Source organism: Toxotes jaculatrix, chromosome 8 (assembly GCF_017976425.1).
Source record: "Toxotes jaculatrix isolate fToxJac2 chromosome 8, fToxJac2.pri, whole genome shotgun sequence".
Lineage (NCBI taxonomy): Eukaryota > Metazoa > Chordata > Actinopteri > Toxotidae > Toxotes > Toxotes jaculatrix.
In genome coordinates this window covers 4,029,159-4,048,648 of record NC_054401.1, presented here as the reverse complement: position 1 = coordinate 4,048,648, position 19,490 = coordinate 4,029,159, and the positions used below count along the sequence as shown (strand labels likewise).

Genomic DNA, 19,490 nt, shown 5'->3' with positions numbered 1-19,490 from the left:
CAAAGCTGTTGTTTCATAAACAATGCAAAACCACAGACATGAGCTTCTCAGCTTAGCATGACAGTAACCACTGTCAGGTGACGACAGTAGTCAAAGAGGCTCTGTGGAACAACCATGGAGAGAAACATTCAAGTTTACAAAAGGTGTTTGCAGATCAGTTTTAGGGAAAAACTTACTGGAGCCTTTCAAAAGAAGACTACAACTGGAACAAAGCAAATAACCAACAATGGAAGAACTGTACTGTTTTTGCAGAAACAGTACAGTCACACCTTTCATTCAACCCCTAGTTGTGAAACCAAATCATTGTTCCACCTACCCATCTGAGGTCAAAAGTTTGCTCATTTCAAAATACATTCGTGTCCAAAAAGGCTGCATTAGGAATTCACCGTGCAAGGCCAGTAAAGACGCTTTTAATGGAAAAATACAACGTGAAACTCACCTTTCAGACCTGAGATGGAACAATGCCTTGCAATATTGACGCCTAGTTAGCACGAGGTGTAAGTTTTGAGGGGGCGGCAGCTTTTTTAAAAGGGTCCCTCGTCTGTGGTTTCTGAACAGGAAATGGAAGACTTGTTGAAAGTGCTTGTATAAGACCCCGACATGTTTGAATTCATGATCAGAGTTTGCTGCACAGATTCAGAGATCAATTCTTATCTCAACCATTCTCGGTTCACAGTTCACAGTGACACCAGTGAACTCGAACAGGAGACACTGCACACAGCTGCGGTGTGCAGTGTGGTTTAATGGTTCAGCTATGTGTTTGAATAAAAGACCCAAACGGTGGAGTAATTACTATATTTTCAGAGATTAAATCACTGAATCTCTGTCCATCTTGAGCTCTCTGCCACGCGATAAGTGCATTAAAGAGGATGAAATGCTCCTCTAACTATGTTTTTTGTAATCTTTTAAAAATAAATCTTGAAAACCAGGTAATATTTTGTCGCAGGAACGGATGTGAAGCATTTTAGAGAGAGTTTCATTTTTCCAGAATGTGCCTCCTGCTCGGGTTCATTGGTGACACTGTGATATGCAGTAACATGAATCGCACAAGCTGACAAGCTGCAGCCCCCCCCCACACCAAAACCTTAGCCTCAGCAGCACATTTTGCATCACCTAGACCTGCACGGCATCACTGCACAGCGCTGTGGATGTTGACATGTTTTCCACGTTAACATGTTTTACATGATGTTCACTGTAGCTCCCGTCTCTCTCTTTGTTTTTTGTTTTTTTTTTTGTGTGTGTGTATTTTTTCCTTGGCCGTGGTTAGCAGCGTTCGGAAAACAGGAGCGACGGTGAAAGCGAGCCATTGTCGGCAAATGCTCTTTTCTATCTGGCATGACGCAAGCAGCCGCAGTCATTTCCACTGTGATTGTCGGGCACCATCAGAGAGCATCGATAACCCCTGCCAGGCCTTGGCACCGCCAACAGGTGCCGGCACTGCCAGCTAGGTTGGCACCGACGTGGCTGTGAAAACCCTCTGACATCCAGAAGGGCACAGATTTGCACTGAATGCACCACTGAATCAACACTGCTGATTATCAATTAACATATACCGTTTTGTATCACAAAGAAAAGAGGGGAAAAATGGGTTTTGAAACACAGAAAGCCTGTTTAAAAATACTAGCTGTGCGCTGTTATAATCATGTGCTGAATACAGATTTAGCTCTGTTCAAGGTGGGTTTTTACAAGCCTGTGCGGCTTTGTGTTGGGGAGATACAGTATGTGGTGTGCTCTGCGTGCACACAAGTGTAATTGTTCAGGCAGTATTTTGTGCCTGTTGGCCACATTTGTAAAGAAAACATGAAAAAATGACACGAGAAACATGACAGACTGAATGTTAAATTGCAATAAAAGACACCTCATATTTAAATGTCAGGAGTCATAGCATTACACCACAGATAAATTTCACCTTCTCTGTGTGTATCACCGGAGGTACTGTATGTTTTCACCATAACATACTTATCAAAACTATCACATCTGGCTTGCTGCCTTTTAACCACATCTTTTTGTCTCAGAAGAAATGAAATATGGTGTCTGTTTCTTTTTAAATGGCCCCAACAATCAGCGCACAAAGGGGGGAAAAAGACTGGAGATGAATAAGAAAATTGTATCATTGTTGGCTCAGCACTGAGAAGCGCTGTGTCAGGCGAAGCCGGCGCCTTCACTTACTGTACGTAGGTGTTGTGATGTCTTCATACTCACCACTTGTGATGCGTCTAATGGGCATTAATACGATTATTTGGATTACTAATACAAATTAGTCTGCGCAGCACACAACACAAACAGCATGGGGGTAAGCGCTGTCACTGGTTCAACTTTGGGCTCTTTCTGCAAGTGTCTCCCACAATAAAAACACACACATAAACATAATAGTATTATTAGAGGCTGCAAAGGATTAAATAATCTGTCGGGGAACGTGTCAAAACACGCCTGCATCAGTGTGGGTGCACAGATGAACCTCAGTGAGGCAGAAGATGCTGTGTACAGTAAAAAAGGGAAAATGAGGGTGGTGTACATTAGATGCCGTGCAAAACCAACAGGCAGTTAAATGAGTAGTAAAAGTGACAAAAAAAAATAGATGAAATCAAAACAGTGAATCGATGAAAAAGCAGATAGTATTTTCTATATTAAAAATGTATGGTTTTATTTTATATTATGGATAAATACATGCCAAAGGGAGGCTTTTGACTTTGGGAACAAAGAAACTGTTTCGTGCCGCTGGCTCTTGTAGGTCACTGTGTGGGTAAATGAGTTTCAGAATATGTTACAGAATACACCAACACATGTTATTAAAAACAAAATATTATGTGTTCTACAAAAAACAATATGGAAAGAAATTCGAGCTGCTCAGTTATCACAACAAGCATAATGCGTCATCACTTTGTCTGCAAAGGTTTCACTTTGCTCGCCGTCTCCTCTGAAATACATTTATTTGTTTATCAGTGACACCTTTTTTTTTTGTTAATTAGTCTCCCTGCACAACTGTTGCTGCACAAATATCCAACCCCGGTTCACTTCTACACAGAGTTCAGGGTCGAGGTGTTTAATTATTGTTCCCTCGTAAAGACATCTGAGGACCATGAAAAATTGCTTAATCAGTTGTTACGAGGTAAGCACAGATAGACTAAATATTCCATAATGAATATATCCTCCAAATCAAATTAGTTTCATGTTTTCCATTAGCCTCTAATACAGCGAGTGTGGCTTTCAATTACTAGTGAAATAAGGTGATTTCTACATTTCTCATATGTCCGTGCATTGGTGTGGGAGGAGGTAGAACAGAGAGAAAGAAAGAACAAGGGGGATATAATGAACTGAGAGTCGGAGCCTAAGTGCTTAATTGTTTTATAATCACATGAAGTCGACAGAAATAGAAACGGAGCGAGTGGTCTCCACCTCAGGTCTGCTAACAGGAAGGCCTAACGCCAGCTGGCCTCAACGGGTCTCTGCGTAGCCTTGGAGGACAAACATTAGGACGGTTTTTTTTTTTTTTGTTCCCCCCTTCGGTGAGACTCCACTCACACCCCTTGTTCTCACCTCGTAACTCTCCACTCTTGACACCCACCCTCCTGGTGTGCGGTGTGCACTGTACACAGTGAAACTCAGATGCACCCCACAGATGCAGACGTGTGTACATCCGCTCAGCGGTGGCAAGCGTGCTTCCCGTTGTGTCAAACGAGGCCTCTGCCCTCCGGATCCGGGCCTCAGCCGCGAGCCCTGACACTACAGTCGGCTTCTGTCGACATCGGCTGTAATTACCACTGAGCCGCGGCAGGTCAATCCTGTGTCACAGGAATCTGTCTTAATGACTCAAAACTGTGTCCCCACCCAGCTCGCTGAGAGGACCCTTCACCGCCCTGTTTATCAACCCCCTCCCCTCTCTCACTCTCTTTGCCTTTATCAAATTATAAAACCAATCAGTCATAGAACAATCGACAGGCATCAGAGGCAGGGCCGTTTTTAAAGAAATGACTTTTCTGTCACTGCTCGCTGGACCCCGGTCATCACATGACCGAATAATTAAACTCTAATTTCTGCCTCGTGGATTGCAACAAATAAACAGTTAATAGAGTTAGAAAGACAGGAGTGTATGTGTGTGTATAAGAGAGAGAGAGAGCAAGAGATACTGAAGATGGCTTTGTGGCACAGAGAGAGGACAGACCGAAGGGGTGAGAAAGGTTGCCACGTCCTGCTGGGTTTTTCCTGAAGTGGGGCAGAGGCGGTGAAGGGCACAGCACCCCGGCCTTGTGGGGAGTTCTTGGGAGTGTTACGCAAATGAAGGCAGGTGATGGGATGGTGTTACTCGCCTCAGTGTGTGAGAAGTTACGCTATAGGCTGAGATGGAATATGAGCATGTGGGGGAAACGGCTCTTAATATCGAGGCTTAGGCAGAAGTATTGAATAAGAGGTGCAGACTTAAGGATGTGTTTCTTTATCTACATATTTTTCTTTGCATATTTAATCCCTTGTCAAAGGATGCATCATCCATCCAGGCGAACAAAACAGTTGATAAGGCAAGTGTGTGTGTGTGTGTGTGTGTGTGTGTGTGTGTGTGTGTGCACATGTGTTTATGTGTATGAAACAGACACAGAGAATCCAGTATCTGTTGAAATTGTTTCACTGGAGTATGTGGGTGGGTATTAACAACCTGATCTTAGCGGGATGCGCTTTCCTCTAAATCGCTCTCTTTTTCTTTCTCTGAACAAAGGATTCAGAAAAACCTACACAGATCGGATGAAGACAAGCATCGGAATAAAAGACAATGAGGTGGTTTTTTTTCATCTCGAGAAATTAAAAAAAAAAAAACATACGTTGAGACTTGTAATAATGTGATTTGAATCGTGAAAACTTAAATGTATATGGTTTGTTGAATTATATTTGCTACGGCAGCATGAAGCTTGCTAAATAACAAGAACAGCAACAACAACAACAACAAAAAAAATCGAACATAGGATGGATGTCATTTTGTAAAAGCGTGACAAAACCGACATGACGGACTTTGGGTTTTTTTATCTCCCGGGGAGGACACGCCAACCCATTCAGCGAACGGGGCTGATTGTGAGGACCCAAAAACAATGTGACGCTTTTATCACTAAGCCAAGGAATCTGGATAAACAGTATGCAAAGCATATGCCAGAATAAATGCAGTCCAACATGCTGGGACAACATAAACCCCCACTCTCCCCTCTCTTTTTCTGTTTTTATAAAGAACTTTCCAGATAATGACAAAATGAGCTGTAACTCCCGAATCACACACTAAGCATGCACCCAGGGTGGTATGTCTGTAACTGTCGAGGGGGGGGTTCTTACATTTTTGAGCCCTGGAATGCAGCAGTCCCTATTAACACACCAGCCTTTTCTTTTTCCAAACTAGTTGCAACATGTCATCAAAAAACGCTGGGAATCATTGTTATCTTTCTCCGCTATTAGCAATCATAACAGAGCTATTTCATACAGGGGAGGGAGGGAGTGTGTGGGGGTGTGCGGAGGGGTGGAATCCCCAAAGAGCCACACATTAAAAAACGAGACAGGCCTCTTATTTACTGGCGACAGTCTAATAAATACATTTGCTGGCAGCTAAACAGGTATTTACTCTGCTCCCTACCACAGGTATAATTTCACTGTTTGCTGAGCTGTTATTTTGCTACAGTGATAATTATCGAGGTGGTAAAGAAAGACGATTAATGGTTTTAGCCGAGATATCAGTCTCAGCAGAGTGAGGCACAGCCCAGCTCTAAACTCCCAGCAAATACTCAACAGTAGGGGTTTTAATAATCTGCATCTTTTGCTGCAGGAATTCAAAGCACAACCCCAACACAAAGCTAAGACGGTGTAGCTACTGCAAACATATAGAGGTTTCTTTTCTGTGTGTGTGTGAAGGGACAGGAACATTCCTTGGTCATTTTTTTTTTCCTGAAAGCAATAAAACTGATTATTCGGAGAATAATTCAGTTTTAAAACAAAGCGATGAAGCATTCTTAATATTTCACAGACAGACGAGACAGCAAAAACAACAACACCAAGAAAAAAAATCACAACCTGTGCTCTCCAATGTACGGACTAATTGGTCTCTCGGGGTCACAGGACAAACTTTGCCGTCTTCTCTCTCATCTGACAACCTCCTCTTCAACGTCTGTTAACCTGACAATGAGCAAGAGCTCGGCACGCCAGCCAGCAGCCGCTGCATTGTACTTAACTAATCTGGTCTACACTGGAGGGGGTATAAGGTTTAACTGGTGATACGCAGAACTGGTCGTCCCTGCTGTCCAAGACTTTTCGTGGAATGAAAGTGCCGGCGACCCAAAGTGACAGTTAAAAGAGTAGTGACGCAAAAGTGTCACTGGGTTTAAAAGGAAAAGACGGCAAGAGATGTCTGACTGTTTGAGAACATTACAAGCTGATTTCCTGCTATTACGCTACTACAGTACAATAAATGCAGCGTGCACTAGTTTCGATTAGTTGTAATGAAAACAAAACCAAGCTATCAGGGGGAAAAAAATCTGAGTATAACAAGGTAAAAGCTGTAAGTTAGAAGTAGAAAGGTATTAAGGTGGAAACACTTAGGTGTTTTCCCAGGTCTCTTCCTAATTGTAAATCACAGTGTGGTTATCGCAAGAACGGTAAACACAAAAGAACACATTCAAAGGAATTAATTACACACTAATAAGGTCTGACAGATGTTTAGGCTTTACGGCTGGATCTGTGTGACCTGGCAGTCATACGCAGCGCCGTCGTCCTCGCACTCTGATTCTTATCATTCCTGCCAAACAGGTTTATGTGGAGAAATTTTGCCAAACAGACTGGCATGCTGCTGTGGACATGTACACGAGCCTTTTTGTGCCACTTTCACAACCACAAACTGATAAAAAAAAAAAAAAAAAAAAAAAAAAGTGGTTGTAATGAAGCCGAGGAGTAAAACCGAGAAGTTTTGCTTCAACGTTCACAAGCTGCCGTTGAGGCTTTCATCTTGTCTGAGGACTTTTACAAGAAGTGACACATGGCAGTATGAGACAGGAAAAGAGCTGTGTGTCATTGCTGTCAAAGGCACTGACCAGATAAGCCACAGCACCTTGAACTGCCACAGATCTGCAAAGATAAAAGGCACCATGCTGTGCCATAACCTGTTTTTTCCCATGCCGAGGTGCCATGCTTGACCTCGTAATCGCATGTGAGCAAGTAAAGCGCACCACAACCTGACAACAACAGCGCAACAAAAGTAAAGATAAAAAAATGACTGACACTGAAGGCTGAAGATTTCAGGATAACTGCCCTTTAATTATCTGATCAACTTCCTGACTTGAGGTAAACTTGTTCACCAGATTTTTATTTATTTTTCTGTAATTTGCTCTGCAGTTTATCATCCTTTTCACAGTGCATCATGGTTAAATTACGGTACAGGTTAGACCTACAACACAAACACTGCTCTCATCTTACACGAGTGTATGAGTGCTGATACCTATACATAACTAATGTTGAATATTAGAGCGAAAGCCACTCGCTATGCTGCATGTGTGAAATGTCAGCTATTTTGTTACAGGAGCAGAGAGTGAAACCTTTAAAAACCTGTAAACCACAGAGCATCAGTGCCCACGCACTTTTAAGATGGCAATACATCTTCTCATAACTGAGCTCAGTGTCTCTATCTCTCCCTCAAGCACACACACTCACACTCACACTCACACACTGGTTTGGTTACACACACACACACACTTGCACACACACACAGGTCCGGTTGTACCTGAAATGACTTTATCAGCACTGTGACAGAAGCCACAAGACAGACCAAACAGCATTACTACACCACCTCTGTATCATCACATCTACCTGCCGGCCTCACACCAAGTCAGGCAGAAAGAAAGTAATAAACCCCTTAACTGTTTGTTTCCCTGTGAGCCTGTCACACTTTTTTTTTTTTTTTTTTTTTTTAACCTTGTTAGGCTTAGTCTGTGTATTTCTCACAGTTACACAAAGCGTTTCATGCTACAGCAATAAAAGTGTTGAAGCAAGTTGACACGTAATTAAATAGTAAGTATATGGAGAGAATAAATGAAGTGGCTCTAATGGCCTAATAAAAAAGTAGTAAAAGTAGATGGGCAGTTGGGCTGCAATAGCTTCAGCACTTCTAATAGACATGTCAGCGGTTTGATAACAACTGTGATTTGTCAACACACACTTCATTGTAATGAGTGAAAAAAAGAATGTAAAGGCCTGTTTTCAATAATGAACCTGCCCTGACAGAGAGAGATGCCAAAATATCTCTGGAGAGAAAATTCATAACTCTGAGAAACTTTGTTCACCCAAAGGGGGGAAAAAAAAATCCCTGGTTCCTGAAGCCATCAGGTCAGGAGCAGCGCGGTGGCAGCATCACTTCTTGCTCCTCTGCTGCGCGCTGAATAAGTTGTTAAATGAATTAGAGGAGATGGATGTACTTAACCCCGCGAATATCACGAGTGCTTTGCTTATTCGTGCAGAAATGACACAGGCCTGTTTCTGCATATTTAAAATTAGAAGGCAAAAAAAAAAAAAAGTTCCGAATGCGTGCATTTATATTTACCATTAAGCATGGCATTCATACTATGTTATTTTTTTTCTTTATGAAATATTAAATCCGAGCAGCCACTTCTGGTCTGTGTGGGTTTTAAGTGATTTAGAAGATACGTCTTTAAACTGCTTTTAATTCATTTAGTCGCAAGTAATTTATACTTCTAATTCCAAGGAGAGGCGCCTTGTTTTTTTTTTAAAGTCACGCAATAATATTAAAAGGTGATTTAAAACAAACACAGAGACACGGAAAAGGAGGCATGTGACAGAATGACAACAGAGTAGATCACTGAGGACAAACAGTGCACACTACGAACCGTACCTTTAAAGTCAGCAGTCGCCCGACCTCTTGTTTTCCATCAAAAGTTGAGCAACCTCTTGTCAATGCTCCACGGCGAGAGATCCAAAAATAGGCAACTGCTCTGTGGGAGGAAAAAAAAACTGTTTTAAAAAGTCAAAAGTCCTACGGGTGAGGAGGGGGAAGTCGTCTAGTAGAAACCGCGCTGGCGGAGGCTGAAGTTGTGGAGCGCACACCGGCGGATGGAGCGAAGAAATGTGAGCAACCGTGCGCTGCGGGCAGCGGGGGTGAAGTAGAGGAGAGGAGAGTAGCGGCATGTGAGGAGGGCTGCTTTGAGAGGGTGGCAGGTAAACGAACCGCCCCTCCCCGTTTCTGATGCTCAAATCGATGATTTGCCAGCTGTGGCGCAGCTTGTCTCATTGCCCCACTTTGGTTTTTTACAGCCGCTCCTCTCCGACGCGCTGATCTCCGGGGACAGAGAGAGAGAGAGAGAGAGAGACGAAGAGAAAGAGAGAGTGAGAGAGAGAGAAGTCACTGCCAGGAGAGCTCTCACACTCATTCATTTTCATATTTACACGCCACATGTTTGCATGTCAAGAAGAAGAAGGGGGGAAAAGTCTAGTAAATAGTCGATTGCGCGCAGCGGCGTGCGTTTTGCTCCGTATAGAGTCAAAGCCTGTTGTTTTAACAGAGGAGGGCAACCTGCCAGCTCTGCTCCCCGCACACCTGAGCGGAATATGAAACCATGTAACCCGGTATAGTCTTAAAAGAGCTGTTTATTAAAGCAGATGGGTTGATTTGTTTGAAAAGCGAAGTTTTGCAAAAATGAAATGGAAAAAAAAATGAAGAAAAAAGTTTTAAAGAATAATTAAGTTTGAACAATGTTTGTTGAAAGGGAGGCTAATACTGCAGTCTGTTCTCTGTGCTGTGTTTGCCGAAAGCTATTTTTTTCAATTAATTTCGCCAATTTAAACAAGGCTTTTAGAAGAAAATAATTATTATTCTGACTATTCTGCAGTGAATATTTTTAATGCATCATTACTGAACCAGACTCACTTTTTATTTTATCAGTGCAAGCTGTTGCTTTTTTTTTTCCTCTTTCAACTTAGTTTAACTCCGGCCATGACACATACACACACACACACACAAACACACCACACAGACACACAAACAGCCTCTCCATCACATTTAAGACCGCGGGCCTATCCAAAAAAATAGAAATAAAAATAAAAATCTACGCTTGAGGAATGTAAATTTGTTAAAATATAAGGGGAGAGCAGGATAATTAGATTTTTACTTCTTTTCTTGGACATCTTTAAGAACACAACCTGAAGCAGAATCAGCACAGAGGACAGTGACAGATAACGCAGGAAAACAAAACAAAAAAGAAAAAACAAGCTTTTCTTTTCCTCTGTGTCTAAATGTATTTGTGCCATTTAAATTGATTTTCAGCTGTAACTCCTGACTCCTGTATGAAAAGTACAGAATCTATTAGTAGCCTTTTTTTTTCCTGCCAAAGTCTGAAATTAGACGGGAAGAAATTTCAAGTTTCAGAGAGTGGTAAATTAAATTAAATAGTTTTAATGAAGAACATATTACAGTTAATGAAGGGAGAGTATAACGCCTCTTCATGGTGATTCCAGTTATTATACTTCTCCATGTTGTACATTAATGTTTGGGTTTTATCATGCCTGTGCTCAATGTGTGAATGTGTGTGTCTGTGTGTGTGTGTGTGAGAGAGAGAGAGAGAGAGAGAGAGGGAGAAAGAGAGCTGCTCCTGCACATGTGGTTACACACTGTATGTGAGCCAGTAATGTGACTGTGTGTGCAAGGTGTGTACAGTGTGTCTGCATCATAGATTGTGGTTTTCATGCACATTTTTATTTGTGTCGTGTGTGTTTTTGAACTTGTGTGTTCCATTTGCACACATTTATACTCATTTGTTGTGTGTACGCCTTTGTGTGTGTGTGTGAAATGATTGACAGTTTGCATCTGCATGCAGGCTAACTGCTCTGCACTAGCAGGTGTGCAGGAGCCCACAGGTAATGCAGCTGTTTACTTACAATATGAGCGTGTTTCTCTTACTGGGTTTAGCAGAAATAACACACAGATACATTTACATTTACACTTAATTTACACATCCCAGTGAAAATAGAATTAGCGTGAAAAAAAAAGAGCTAAAAGAAGCAGAAATGAGACAACAGAAGGTGAGAGGCGAAGAAAAGATTTTGGTCTGAAAAATCCTGAAAATTATTTTAAGGAGTTTATTTATCAGATAGAGCTGGAGCCCTTATTGTAAGCTGATATGTACAAATACTTCTCAGAAAAGTTCATTTGTTGTGGTTTTGGGACTCCACAAAAGTTTCATTATGAAGCATCTGAGATCTGCATTTTAAAAAAAGAAAAAGGAAAAAAAAAAATCACACACACACACACTCACACTCACACACATTCACACTCACACTCACACACACACACACACGCACACACACACACACACTCTGCATATGATGATTCACACCCGCTCTCTCCTGGGAGACTGGATGGGAATTGAAAAGTTCCAGTAAAGAGATTCAAATTTGCTTTCTGCATAATTATAAATTCATGCTAAGTTAGGGATGTTTTCATCATTACGGACAACAGCTGGTGATTTCAATGCAGCCTGTGTTTTATCCAACAATTCATGTTGCTGCTTCCGAAGCCCACATGTGCTGCAGTTGACACTTTGACCACAAGGGGGACCGGTGAGCCTCATCTTAAAGAGGGTAGAGTGGAGAAAAGGAGAAGAGGGCAGCTGATGATGACCCCTCTTTGGAAGACATTTTATACTTTGTCCTAACATGTTGTCATCCAGCTGGTTGTGCCGAACATTTCTAACTCAAAAGCAGCAAACCCTGACCCCTGCATTCACGCACACAGGCGATTATTCATGCAGCAGCGACGTGTGAGAGCTGTGGATGACTTCCAAAACGTTAATACAAATTGTTAATGCGCATCTATGTTGCCTAAGCATAAAGAGGGCATGTGGAAAACACACACACACAAAAAAGAGAGCGAACCAAATGTGTGTAAAGTGTAAAGAAATCAAAGCAGACCTTGAGCTGAGACATTTCAATCGTCTGCACTTTTTTTTTCTCTCTCTCTCTGAAAACAATAAACAGCACTTGGAAAATTACAAGGGTTATACACCCCAGAATTAATCTTTCCAACCCATAACTAAATAGAGAGACACTGTTGCCTCCCCATCAAGTGGGTATATTTTAATTACATGCTATTGACTACTGAAAGTAATTTGTCTCAGAAAGATGCCCAAGAGCTAAAAGACAGACGTCTCATCTAAATCTGGAATGCTCCGCCACTTTTTTTTTTTTGCTCTGGTTTTGTGGTTAGCCCTTGCAACTTTCTTCAGTAGCTCTTTTATAATTGTTCACCTTTTAAAGATTAACAAGGATTCCCGAGAAGACTAGCACTTGTCTGCTGTCTTTATCCGGGGTAAGCGCTGGATTTTCAGTTTCTTTTTTTTTTTTTTTTCCCTCAGCAGAAACTGAAGAGTGGATTTCTTTGCCTTTTCCTCCTGGCTTTTCTTTTCAGCACCTCTTTGAATTTTGAAACAGAAGTACTCCACAAGCTCACCTCTCGAATGAAACACTATTAATCCTCATTTGTGAGCCGCCAAGGAGGACAGTGGAGATGAGAGCCAATCAGAACAATAAAAGCTGACCCAAAGCGGCGCCTCCAAAGCGCACACGCCTCCAGCTGTTAATGGGATGTCAGTCAGCTGGGCGAAAGAAAACAGCCCAGAAGTGTAATTACTGTCTGGTATGAACTCTCCCGTCAGCTGTGGCAGCTTAATGTCACTTAGTACATTACTACATGTGGGGAGCATCAGCTGAACGCGGGTGGCAGCTGCCCAGATGTTAGAGGACACTGTCCATGCAAGGAACGTTTCTTCAGGTATATGGAGGTTGTTTCTGCAACACACTGCGTGGGCGGTACTGTGATATCTTTTCCTTTGACTTCCTGTTTAATGACGCCATCCATGAAACCAAACCTGGATCATCTTTGGATTCTTTCCACTTGACCACAAACAAATCCCATGATCAGGTGAATCAACGAGGATCAACTTTAATCTTACTCGAGCCGAGAGTTTGGTGAAACCTTTGCTTCTTGTAAATTTGTGTCACATGGTGCGAAATAAGACTTTATTGATCCCCAGGAAGGAAAATGAGTCTCTAGAGATTTCTAGAGAAGTTTGATCATAGGTATTAACTGTCGACTTAGTGGCAACAGTAACCCTTTAATTAGGGTTCAAACCTTGACGAGGTAGAACCCTACTGAGTTTGTGCCAGTTTATTATTAGCTGTTGTCTTATGCTGCGGCTCAAATTGCCAAATTCAAATGCTTCCAAAGAAACATGTGTCCAATTAAACTGATGGTGGCGCTGTAATTTTGGCTCAAAAACACAGTTCTGGAAGTCCGATTGAGTTGACCCCAAGCCTGGCTCACCGTGCTCTACAGAAAAGTCTGCATAAAAGCAAAAATGTCTGTCACCATGGATTTTTTGCTAATTTGCATAATATGAAAAACAGTAAAGAGACATATACTCTAGCTCCACCTTAAGCAGCTACAATAGCAAAATTTATTTTTGACACATTGATGCGGGGGTCAGTTTTCGGTAAAACACGTAGTTTTAATACTTTAAGTATATTTAGCTGATAAATACTTCCAAACTTTGACTTTTTGACCGGTGGGCCAGTGGACCTTCAAAAAACCCATAAAGTTTTTTCCACTTTGCACCTGCATTAACTCAAACTTCTGTCAGGAGGGAAGCGCGTGTTCGAGATGTTAGAAAGTCGACAGCGCACTTCTACAAAGGAAAGCTGGTGTTAGACATTCTGCTGACATCCATCCATTCTACCATCTGTAACCTTCAGCTTGTTTGTGTCAGGCTTGCAAACGTGGCTGGATGCCGGGCATGTCAACCAGCACAGAGCCATGGGAGCAAGAGCGATACCAGGCCTCTGTGTTTGACATGCATTTCAATGCAGCGCGCCGCTGTCACAGTGAGACACCCTATCTCCTGGAGAGTTTATTAGCTGTGCTTAATTAAACAAATGTGATTAGACTGATCCAAACTCACACAACTGAATCCCCGGTAAGAAGTCAGCCATCAGAGGTGGCTGCAGAGAGAAAATGGAGTCATGCATGGCTTGGCTTCATTAATAGCGCCTATTACTCACTAACGTACACCTTGGCGAGCTGCAGAGTTAACGTGTGAGTAATGTGCGCGGGCAGCGACATTTCAGGTCCACTTCTGAAGTTTGTCAATCACAGTTTAGTGCTGACTGTCGAGAGAAAATGAAGCTCTGGTGATTTGATTGTAATTGATTACTGGTGATTTAGAGCACGATATGTGGGTGGGATTTAGCTATGGCTGTCGGTCATAACCAGGTGGAAAGCAACAGGGAAATTTTCACTAACTTGTAAAAGATGAATCACTCACAGAGACAGAGGAAGATGAGAGAGAGAAACCAAAGTAACTGTCTGCTAATATTTCAGGGGGATTTTAACTCTGAGTCATTTCAATTCACCATACAAGTGTAAACTCTTTCTGTCAAAAAAATATCACTTGCTACTCAGAAATACTTTGGTTGAGGAAAGAAGTTGCAGAAAGATGCAGAATCTCAGCAACTCGGTTAAAGTTTGAAATTTCTCTGCCCTCTGCATCTGCTGAATTTGATTGTGCACTCATTACTCAATCACAGACAACCTAGACATCCAGGGCTGCGCTGTGTAAAACAACGGTCTCTCTATGTCTGGGTGAACTGAGGGGATCCGATGAGCCACTGCAGGTAACACAGCTCTGATATGTTATTGGGTCAATGCCAATTCAAACTAACTAATGAGACCCTCAATAGTTTCTTAAAAAGTTCAGTTTGTTTGTTTCATTTAAATGATCCATTCAGACTTTATTCTCTTGAAAATAGCTGAGTCCTGTTACTGTCCTCTATATAAACAGTCTGTGTGGACCCATGGGTTTCAGTCAGCATCGGAGACAGTCAGTGTCATTCAGTTTCAAACTGGTTTTTACCCAGACACAGCTACATCTGACCAGTCTGCAAAATCTGCAGTGAAATTTAATTTTATCTCTGCATTTCACTTTTTCATTTAATGGTTTGGTTGCATGTCTTGTTCGATACTCACAACGCCATACAGTTATTCTGGGATACACAAAACAGGATCACATTTTTTTCAAGTGTGTTGCTCCAGCAATACCAGCTGCTCAAGAGATCACTTTCTAAATCAATTACACCGCGAGTGATACGAGGACAAAATCCACAGGCCTCATTCGGTGTAAAAATGCACTCAGCTATGAGGCTTCGACTGTCTGAGTTACACAAATCAAGAGGGCATTTTATCACCAAGCAAAACCCAAAAAAAAAAATAAGAGCTACAAAAACAGACAGAAAAAAAAGTGTGTGAACCAGTCTGTGCAAATGAGGAGTTTAGCTTAACCTCTGTTTTAATCATGTGATATTGTTCACCATTTCCTCTGTCTTAAACTACATCCTGCTCTTGTGATGAGATTAGAGTAGGTGCATAGCAGAAACCTTTAGCTCATGGTTCAGGTCATGAGTAGATTGGAGGCAGCTGGTAGTCTCAGCAGCACTAACAGCTCACTGTGGAGAATTTAGTGTCATGTGATGGGGCAAATACTGTTTTGGAGGCTTTTGCACTCCGATGAGAATAAATCCGTGAGGGGAAACACAGACATCTGGCAGTAAACTGGCAGTAAAATTACCACAGTCAGCAATATTAATATCAGGCGCGAGTATCAGCTTTGGAAAACCCACACTGGTTGATCCCCAATGTTAAGGATCCTGTTACAGCCTCTGTAACAAGCAAATGTTTAAGAGTCGGTATGTTTCCACATAAATGTTGTGCATACAAAAGAAAGAAAGCAGGTAATGGAAACGTTCTCAAACTTATTTTTACATGACAAACAACGGACAGAAAACAAATATTTAGATTCTGTTTGGCAATTTGTCTAAAAGCATGTAGCAGAGTTGGAAAAATCTTTAAGTTACTCCGCTGCTTACTGTTGCTTCTCAGCAAATTAAAGTAGATCAAGAGGAGACAGTGATGTCTTTATCAAGAGTTAAGAAGGAGGGAAGACGGACGTATTTAAGCTACTTTGTTTTGTAGAAGAAGTGTGTTATGCTATCCCACATAATTATATAGGGCAAATAGGCATGACGTAACTATGGCAACATATGTAGGGCACACCTGAGTTGGAGTGAAAGGAAGAGTGTGCATGTGTGTGTGTTTGGACTGAACTACTTTGCAAACACGGCTGAAGTTTAGGCTTCATTGGAGAGGTTAGAACAGTGAAGAGAAGCATTAGGACTCTGATTCAATTAACTTCTTTGCGAGAGAAATTTTAAAGTCAGTGACAGTGTTAAACTGCTGTGTGGAGGATGTTAAGTACCCAGATGTTGATGTTGGTATAAAGTGTGTTTGCTGAAGACATTGACTGATTCCTTCTAATGTGTACAGACGTAATCATGGACACAAGAAACACATTCTGCTGTAATTAGAACAAGTCTGCCATGGACATAAACCACAGGACTGAAAACATTTTGTGTTTCTGATAAAATAAATCTTTACCTTAAACAAATTATTATAAATAAGTACGTTAATTATAATCTGATGTCACTTAATCAACATTTCCTCCCTGTATGAACACTTTAAATTGTAATATATTTCCTCACACCAACTGCAGCTAAATTAACTTTGGTAAAACTCTTTCTCCAGCTGTTTTCATTGACATGGCACACAGAGGCTGCTTGTGTCTATCTTTTAACGTGGCTATATCTGTACTGAACCATTCAACCAGGCCTGCAATTCCATTTTGTACTGGTGCACCCATCACATCACCATTAAGAATCGGAATGCCTTTAAGCCTCTTATGTACATTTCCCTTTTAGCCACCATGATTTTTGATACCACTGCAACCAGAGGAAGCTTGGCTAACCTAATTGTGTTCTTAATGTCTGCCGCTGTACAAGTAAAGACACAGCAGGTTATGTGAGGTTGAGCATTTATGGCAACTTATTGTTGGGTGACTAAGTTGTAATGGCACCTGTGCATGGACTGGGAGTCCAATTTAACAAACAGTGTTTTAATTCTGTAGCTGAAGCTGTGATCAGAGGCAGCAATAAGACTGAAGAGCTCCACTGAATGTGATTGGACAAGGTGGAGCGAATGCTTGAAGTGCAACCACTGGACCAGTTTCCAGATTTATAAAACAACAATATAAGTCAGTGCATAAGAGCGTTAGTTGTGTGTTCAACATGTCTGACCCTGGATTAATGATGAGTGCTGGATTTACACACCAGTTCACCCAAATTATACAAATTATCTGACATTTTTTGCTGTCACCACATGTGTGGCACTGAGAGCATTGAAAATTTTTAAAATTTAAAAGTCTTTCACAGCGACATGTTTTTCCAGAAACAGTGCAGTGCCCTGATTCTACTGGAAAATCCACAGACCTCAGTTGAGGTGGAAGCAGAAATCTCAGACATACTGTATGTCTTAAAACCTGGGCACAAAAAAAAAAAAACCAAACTGTCTGTATGGTTATATACCACTAAAGCTAAAGGGTTTTTAGTGCTGCAGTTCTATAAATCAGGGAGAGACAGTCCTCACCATGACAAGTAAACTAATCTTTATGAGTGAAATTTGTCATTTTTTTGGGTAAAAAGTGACCATTTATAAACATCAGCTCTTAGCTGACTTCTGAAAAAAAGTCTCAGACCAGTCGAATGGTTTCTTTTACTGCACATGGAGGCACTGCTTCCATGTGCTTCCATGGAAGCACATGGAAGCAGTTTTTAAGTGTGTGTGGAAGTGTCACCGGATCATCCATCAATCCGGAGACATCTCCATACGCTGCGATGCATCACTTCATTTCTAACAATTGCTCATACAGTAAACCTCTAATCCAGCTCGCACTCTCAAGTTGTCTTTGACAGCAGCTTAGCCACCCTGCCATCCAGCGTAACACAGCGGGTGTGGAGAAGCCCTCAGGGGTGAGATATCCTCCACCCTCCCTCTTCCACCTCCTCCCCGGTTGCCCCCGGTGACAGTGACAGAAGTCTGTAATTGCCACCTCGTCAGACGGCTTCATTAAGATGAGCATTGTCTGCACAGCTGAACGACGGTGGATGGGGAAGAGAGGGGAGAGAGCCCACAATGCAATTACTGCATCGCTGTGACAGGTGGGGCCTCCAATCCTCTGCGTCGGTGGGGCCCTGATGCATGTTGGGGAGCCACGGCGGGCTCGCATCATTTTTCACCCCCCCCTGTCATTAGTTGGTAATGATTGGATTATTTTGCAGATGAATCGCAGTATATGTCTTGCTCACAAACATTTCCTGGCCGTATTAATCAAAACCATCAAGGCAGAGCAGTCAGAGCGAATTAAAAAAACAACACGTCTAGATTAAAAATTACTGTAATCCTTCATCATTGTGCCTTTAACCCTTTGATTTGGGGGGGGGGGGGGGGGGGGGGGGTGGGCTGTTGTGGTGTGTGCCATCTTTCATGACTGTCTTTTAACTGTGACAGTTTGTAATATATGATATGTAAAACCCAGATTACTGATAATGATTAAGGTTCATAACACTTAAGGAGTAAGAGTTGCATTGATACAGCAATAAAGCCACAAACAAAGAATGTTGTCACGTCTTTTTGCAGCTCTGGGAATTTTGTTCATATTGAACGATTGGACCGAGCGCAGTCTGCATCCAGTGCCAACGCTCAGTGCCAGTGAATCTTGACGGGCTGCCGTTGTGGCCTAAAAGGCGGGGGTCACATGACCAACAAAGGTAGCTGAACTAACACTACCGCTGGTGAGCTAGGCTGTTAGCATGTTAGCATGTTTCCTGCAGGTTGACCACTATCGTCTGAATAAGCTGTTACTACGATGCGTTTGACAAAAAGTTTTGCGATGCTTTAATAAACAAATAAAGTATCATACAATGGACGCATTTCAGCCAATCCTGCCTCCTAAAAAATATGTTTACATGCAAGCAAACTGCAACAGCAGATGCATTTTGTATGAAAGGTAATCACTGGCTGGGTTATGTTCAGAGGCATCGTTTTGTTTTTTGTTTAATGAATGAAGAATATTAACGCTAAGAGGTAGATGAAATGGGTGATGGATGTATAAAGCACATAGCTGTCACATCATATAGTATGGCAGAATATAGTAGATTATATATGGCGTTGGTATTTTATTGAAAAAGCAAATGACAGTTCCTACTAAAAGATGTAGAGATATACACCTACAAAAGTTCCATGAAATACACTTTCAACAGTTTTTCCTTGGAACTACTTTCTATAAAAGTTTATTTTAAAATCGCTGTCATTGTGGGATCCTGTTTCTGGAGAGAGATGTTGATTTTTTAAAACATAACTGACTGAGCACCAAATTACAATTATAATTTGGATGAATGACTCTTTATTACTTTTATATTTCAGGTGCATTTTTTTCTAAATACTAATGCTTCAGCGTTAAATTGACCACCATTTTCACGAAGGACACCTTCTTATTTCTGCTTTGAGGCCGGGAGATGTGTGAAAG

The 19,490-nt window shown here is 41.7% G+C and overlaps 1 protein-coding gene across 3 annotated transcripts in view; it reads right to left on the bottom strand.

The window, feature by feature from the left end:
- The window catches only part of LOC121185714 (DNA-binding protein SATB1), a 59,247-nt gene extending 50,246 nt beyond the window's left edge, over nt 1–9,001 (bottom strand). For all 3 annotated transcript variants that reach the window (XM_041044078.1, XM_041044081.1, XM_041044080.1), the window contains exon 1: nt 8,864–9,001. The gene's annotated coding sequence lies outside the window, so the exon portion shown is untranslated. The remainder of the gene's footprint in view (nt 1–8,863) is intronic.
- Nucleotides 9,002–19,490: the final 10,489 nt, after the last annotated feature.